Genomic DNA, 7,050 nt, shown 5'->3' with positions numbered 1-7,050 from the left:
AGTCCCTATTTTGTCTGGTTTTGACTATGTTTCCTATCTTATGTACTGAGTTTACAACAATATTGGAATGAATATCAATAAGTATTACTTATTCGAATCTTTACTTGTTCCGAATTCAGAATTGAAATGTCAATTATCGGAAGCCCTTACTATGTTCTCAATGGTACTATGTTTATTCTAATAGGTCATTTTTCCAAATATGTCACTACCTATTAAAATTTCTATCATTTTTTAAGATTACTCAAATTATGCTACAAGGTCAAAAACTTTCCATTAACATTCTACTTTTTATCAATTCTTAATAACATTAATAGATTTACCAATTCTCTTGGAAAAATGGTGTACATATACACCCTCTTGGTGTAGAAATGCACCCTTACGTATAAAGTCAAATTAATAAACAATGGATATAACATTAATGAGCCATAAGAGCCACACTTGATGAGAATTTGTGACTCAAAAAAAAACTATATTAGAAATTCTAATATGATACACCAGGCTTGTTGCAAAGAATACAAAATACGATTATCAACTATACGATTATAGGCCACACAAGCCGAGACCACACTAGAAGATTTCATCATTAGTCTCTCTTATCTGCTCAACAACCCACTCTTCCACTGACACCATGTCTGTATCCTCAACATAATTACAATGAAGGAAGAAATTCAAGCACTTAAAGATTGTTTGTATATAATTTCTTTGTGAGGCCCTTATTCTTTCTTTAACATCAGCATCAAATCCTCCATTACAAGTCTTGCGATAATGAAGGTTACTTAAGAAGTCTACCATATATTGTTGTGCTTTTATCATGTTCCATAAAAGTGTTTCGCTCTCTACTATCTTCAGAGTTTCCTCCCTCTGCTTGCCTCTGCGAATTAAATTTGTCTCTCTCAATCTATGTCAATGAAGAGCCTTCTCGAATTCTCACATCTCTCCTTGCTAATTGATCAGTAATCCATTCTTTAAGACTATTAATTCCTGACTCCACAATATGGTATACATCCATGATTTCCTGCAAATTTATATCTAGTTACATTAGAACTTATTTAATCTTAATAAAAAATTTAATAATAATAAATTAACTTAACTAAATTTACTTTTTTTTAATAAAGGGAGGAAAAAATTTTTAACTTATTTATTTTTTCGTAACTTACCCCCCTCCTAACCTGCTGCATGTGAAACAGGTTGGGAGGGGTTTTTTTTAAATTAAATTAGCATTAAACCCCCCTCCCAACCTGCTGCATGTGCAGTAGGTTGGGAGAGGGGGGGTTAATTACATAAACATCTCCCCCCCTAACCTATTGCTCGCGCAGTAGGTTGGGAGGGAGGGTTTTTATTAGGTTAACATCTCCCCCCCCTCCCAACATGTTGCGCACGCAACAGGTTGGGAGGGGAGGTTGTCCCTTGCCCTCGCCTCATACCACTCTGTGTGGCCGTACCTCGTGCTGCCCTGTGTTGCACCACCCTGCTGCCCTACTGCCACCTTGCTGTCCTCGTGTCGCCCTACCCGATCCGCTAGTGGCCGCCCTACCTCTGCCACGATGAGGGAGGAGAAGGAGGGGAGGAGGAGGAGAAGAAGAAGGACGGGGAGGAGGAGGCGAGAAGGAAAGAGAGAGGAGGAGGAGAGGAGGAGTCGGCAACGGCGGCGCCCCGAAGGAGGAGGAGGGGAGTGTCAGTGGCCCAAAGAGAAAGGGGAGGGGAGTCGAGTGGGTGGCGCAAAGAAGGGAGGAGGAGGGAAGGCAAGAGAGAAGGAGGAGGAGAGGCGGGAGAAGAGGAGCAAGGGAGGGGGAGAGGGAAGAGGAGGGAGGGAGGGATTACCGAAGGAGGAGGTTGTCCGTGGAGATTTGAAAAGTGAAGAGAATGAGGAAGGAGGAGTATTATATAGAACAGATATGAGATAATTGGGGTTAGGGCAAGGTTAGGGATTTTGTGAGGATAAGTACAGGTATCACAATCTTCATTTGTTTTCCTCATTCCTCAACTCTTCATTATTCTCTCTTCATTTCAACCTATTGCTTGAATTCACAAAATTTTCCAAATGTTGTAACAGATGAATGTCTTCCCAACCTGTTGCATACACTGCATCTTCCAACCTATTGTGCTTTTTTCTTTTATTTTAAATTTTGAACTCTCTTCTAACCTATTACAAACTATTGCGCTTTTTGCTTTTATCTTAAATTTTCAACTCTCGTCTAACCTATTGAGGATGAAACAACTTGTTTTATTTATTTTTTAAGTATTATCAAATTAAATTATTAAAATTATATGACTACAATTGAAATACTATTATTTAATATAATAAATATTAATACTAAATAATAATAATATAATATTATATATGATTTTTTAAATATAAAATAATGTTATATTTTTAAAAAAATGCATAACATCATTCATAATATTAAAAATATTAATATTATAATATAATATAATAATATTTTAAAATAATAATTTATTCATATACATATTATTTATTTATTTTTAAAATAAAAATATATAATATAAATAATATTTTTATTAAATAATAATAATAATCAAACCACTAATTGGGGTGCATCCAATGCTCAAATCATATTTTTTAGTGATTTGAGCAACAGGTTGGACGCACCCCCAACCTGTTGCTCAAATCACTAAAACATACTAACTTGAGCAACAGGTTAGGTGCACCCATAACTTGTTTCTCAAATCACTAAAAAAAATTTTTATGGTTTAAGCAACAGGTTGTGTGCGGCTCAACCTCTTAGTTGAGAAAATTGAATATTTTCTCAACCTATTGCTTGCATTTAAAAGGTTTTCCCACAACCCATTGCTTGAATCAAGATATTTTATAAATTATTGCTTGCATTATAGGATTTGGCTACGGTTTAAGATTTAGGGTCTAAGGTTTAGGAATTAGGGTCTAGGGTGTAAGGTCTAGGGGCAAGGGTTTAGGGTTTAGGATCTAGGATTTAGAGTTTAGGGTCTAGGGTTTAAGGTTTAGAGTCTAGGATTTAGGATTTATGATCTAGGATTTAGGGTCTAGGGTCTATGGTTTAGGGTCTACGATCTAGGGTTTAGGGTCTAGGGTTTAGGATTTTAAAGGGTTTAAGATCTAGGTTTTAGGATTTACGATCTAGGGTCCAAGGTTTAAGATCTAGGGTTTAGAGTCTAGAGTTTAGAAGGGCTAAGGAATGGTTTTGTTCTTGATTGCACCATGATAGCTCAATCAAAACATACATTTCCAATGCTCATACAAGACCTTGCCAACTATTTTGGTAAGATAGTAAAGGTAACTGTTTTGGTAAAATAGTAAGGTAGAGCTAAATGGTTAAGTTGTTTCAAGATGTCAGTGGCTCCTACTCCTACCTCGTCATTGTCACAATAAAAAGAGAGAACAGCTCCTTTCTAGGTTTGCATAACTCATTAACCAAAAAGACCTTAAGTACAACATAGCATTTAGCATAATTTTCTCCAATGCTTAGGTCAATGTAATGGCATTTTCATTTACTTGTGAGATTAAAACTTGAAACTTAATATGAGCTTGGGATCTATGAGCATGTCAATGATGATTGGGATGTCTATGTCAACCTGAGTGATGGAGAATGTGTACATTATCTATAATATAAAGTACATAGGACCATTCGTCATGTCTACCATTTGAGTTTTTATCTTGAACATGCTCCACTAGTACATAGGACCATTTGTCATGTCTACCATTTGACTTTTTATCTTGAACATGATGTAGTGGAGCTTATAGGTCAGTTTTGTTAACTTTACACACACACACACACTCAAGTTACAAAGAAAAGAGAGAGATGGATGCATTGGTTTAAGAAAATATTTTTCTCATTGAGTAAAGGCACTACTTAGGCTTCATTGAAATTTAAAATTTAGTAAATTCAATAAAAAACATACCAATGTTAATATATGTGTGTATGTGTGTGTGTGTGTGTGTGTGTAGAGAGAGAGAGAGAGAGAGAGAGCGATGTAGCAAAACCCATTTTTCCTGAGTGAAAGAAATGCTAAGTCTTAATTGAGATTCGATTTGAAAGAAATTAAAGGCCACCTTGAGACCTAAGTTAGGTCTCTAACCCATCGTACATCGTAGATGAGTCATGCTACTCGTTATAATAAAGTGCAATAATATTTCAATATAATAAATAATATTATATATATTTTTTAAAAGTAAATTTTCTTTTTATCCATATTCATAGACTATTTATTTTATTATAAAATATAAATATTCTTTTTATTAAAAAATGATAATAATCAAACCCCCAATTGGGGTGCACCCAACCTATTGCTCAAATCAGTACTTTTAGTAATTTGAGCAGCGCGTTGGGTTTCAGTAATGCAAGAGGTTGGGGGTGCACCCAACTTGTTGCTCAGATCAGTAAAAATACTAATTCGAGTAACAAGTTGGGTGCACTAGGTTGGGGTGGACCCAACTTATTGCTCAAATCACTAATAAATACTGATTTTAGCAACAGGTTGGGTGCACCCCCAACCTGTTGCTCAAATCAATATTTTTTACTGATTTGAGCAACAGGTTGTGTGCACTCCATCTTGTTTCTCAAATCAGTATTTTTTACTGATTTGAGCAACAAGTTGGATGCACCCCCACCCAATCTGTTGCAACAAGTTGGGTGCACTCCAACCTATTGCTTAAATCAAAATATTTTACATATTATTGCTTGCTTTTTAGCTAGGGTTTAAGATTTAAGGTCTAAGGTTTAAGGTATAGGTTTTAGGGTCTAGGAGCAAGGGTTTAGGGTTTAGGGTTTAGGATCTAGGGTCTAGGGTCTAAGATTTAGGGTTTTAAAGGTTTTAAGATACAGGATTTAGGATTTAGGATCTAGGGTTTAGAGTCTAGAATTTAGGAGGGTTAAGGAATGGTTTTGTTCTTGATTTGATATAAAAATTGAGCATTTCTAGGGTTAAATATTATAAATTAGAGATTTGTTGGCTTTTTTGGTAGTTGCTAAGCTTATTTTCTTAAATTTACAGATATTCATCCTAATAGAGGGCTTAGATGTGGTGTTAGACAAGAAGAATGAAGCAGTAGCCTTTGGACAAATACGTAGTCTTGATCCTATGAACGAGATTCAGAAGAATAGGATAATGTATTGTATGCCTTGTTCTTGAAAAATGGTGTATCTTTACACCAAACTTTAAATATATGATTCAATCAAATGGTGTATCTCTACACCCCCAATATATTGAATTCTACAAACTCTTTCCATACAATCAAATGGTGTATTTATACACCCCCTATATATTTAATTCAACAAACTCTTTTCATATATTGCATATTGAGTGGTGCACAACATTTTAAGCTTTATTAGACCATATTTGTGTGGGGGTGATTCATTTTTTTACAAATTTACCCATGATGTATCGAGTAGATGTCACCACTTACAACCTTGGGAAATTTTTAGTTTTATTGTGTGGAAGGAACTTATAGATCTAGTGTTCCCAAAATGCCCAATTTATAATTCTATGAAGTGATATTGAGCGGAGCTGACTAGTTCAGAAAAAAAGTCCAAACGAAGCGAGAAATTCCAAAATTTTTGAATAGTGTGTTTTCAATAAACCTCTTCTATGAGCATGGACTCCATATACTTATTTATCTTAAGATAAAAAATATGCTATAATTCAAATATTGGAATGAACTACAATGATTGAGATGAAATTCCTTATTTTATTCTAGAAAATAAAACATATTTTTGTATTTCTAGTAAAGGATGTATGATACATTTCATAGTCATGCATCAATTACTAATAGCTCTTAAAATATTGGATCTTGTCACTAACCTAGTTTTTTTTTTTTTTTGCTTAACATGAAAAGCCAAAAAAATCCCACCTTAAACTAGCAATATGTACATTTTAAAAAAAGTTCAAAAGTATACTTAGTTTGTAAAAGTTATGAAATTAGTTCTCTTTAATGTCACCAAAATATTCTAAAGTTCATTAAAATTTAGGAGTAATAAAATACTAAATAATGTGTTGCAAACAACACATCGTTGTTTTTCATGATTGGCTGTTAAAGGTGGTCCTTAATTTTCCACACATTAGATGTAACTAGTGTGTTAACATGTCGAAGTACATAGAAACCTCTTTATGTTTTGATGGGTATATATTTGTCCCTATATCATACATGAGAATAATGGTGTCATCTTAATGCATGAATGAAACAATCCTACCTTGATGTGGAAATTCTAGTATCAATTTAAAATCATTTACTTATTACTAGTATAGAGCACTCCCACCATCCATAAGTGAGGTGAAGCCTTGGTAAAGCTTGCATAGGAGTGAGATGCTACCCATAGGTGCCTATATTTCATGTTGTGGGCTCCTTGTAATAGCTAACAAGAAAATGTAACTCATGTACTCTTCATACTTGCAAACATCATTGCAAAATGGTCCATGTTCTTCCCCTCCAATATCTTATCGAATCTTAAAACATTTTGTAATGGGTAATACTTCCATGCAATAGCTAGTATTATGTACTCGTGTCTTTGACTACTAAAAGTCTTTCATGCATCTCTTGAAAATTGCAAAGTTATTATATAGTCTATATCAACTATTCTCAACATGGCTTAAAAGTTTTGATATTTTAGTCTACAACTTTCTCCCCCTGAGCTATCATTTACAGTTGCCCCACTCAAATCTCTTTATGGGTGAGAATGCCTTGTATCTACTCTTACTGTGTTTCTTATTAATCAACATGCACCTAGATTAAGCTAGATTCTCATCAAAATTGGAAAGGATATTTCCAATGTTGTCTTTAATTACTGGACTTGTTTTCGGTAGATGTTAATAAATGTAATACCATTTAGACGGGAAGGATTATTCTCTTACACAAAGGAAGAAGGCCTAAAGGAGATTCCCCATAAATTAGGATAGTGGGCATAATAGCATTTGAGAGATGAAAAGAAGAAGGGAGGATTTCATTGTTCAAGGGCCACACAAAATGTCGCGAAAGACTGAATTTGGAATGGTAGCTAGTAACAGCTTGCAATTAATATGAGGACACAAGCAATTCATGTGACTATGGACAAAAACCTA

The sequence above is a fragment of the Dipteris shenzhenensis genome, chromosome 6 (assembly GCF_047967505.1).
Source record: "Dipteris shenzhenensis isolate YYH24624 ecotype China chromosome 6, Dip_SZ_1.0, whole genome shotgun sequence".
Lineage (NCBI taxonomy): Eukaryota > Viridiplantae > Streptophyta > Polypodiopsida > Gleicheniales > Dipteridaceae > Dipteris > Dipteris shenzhenensis.
This window is presented reverse-complemented; position numbering follows the sequence as displayed.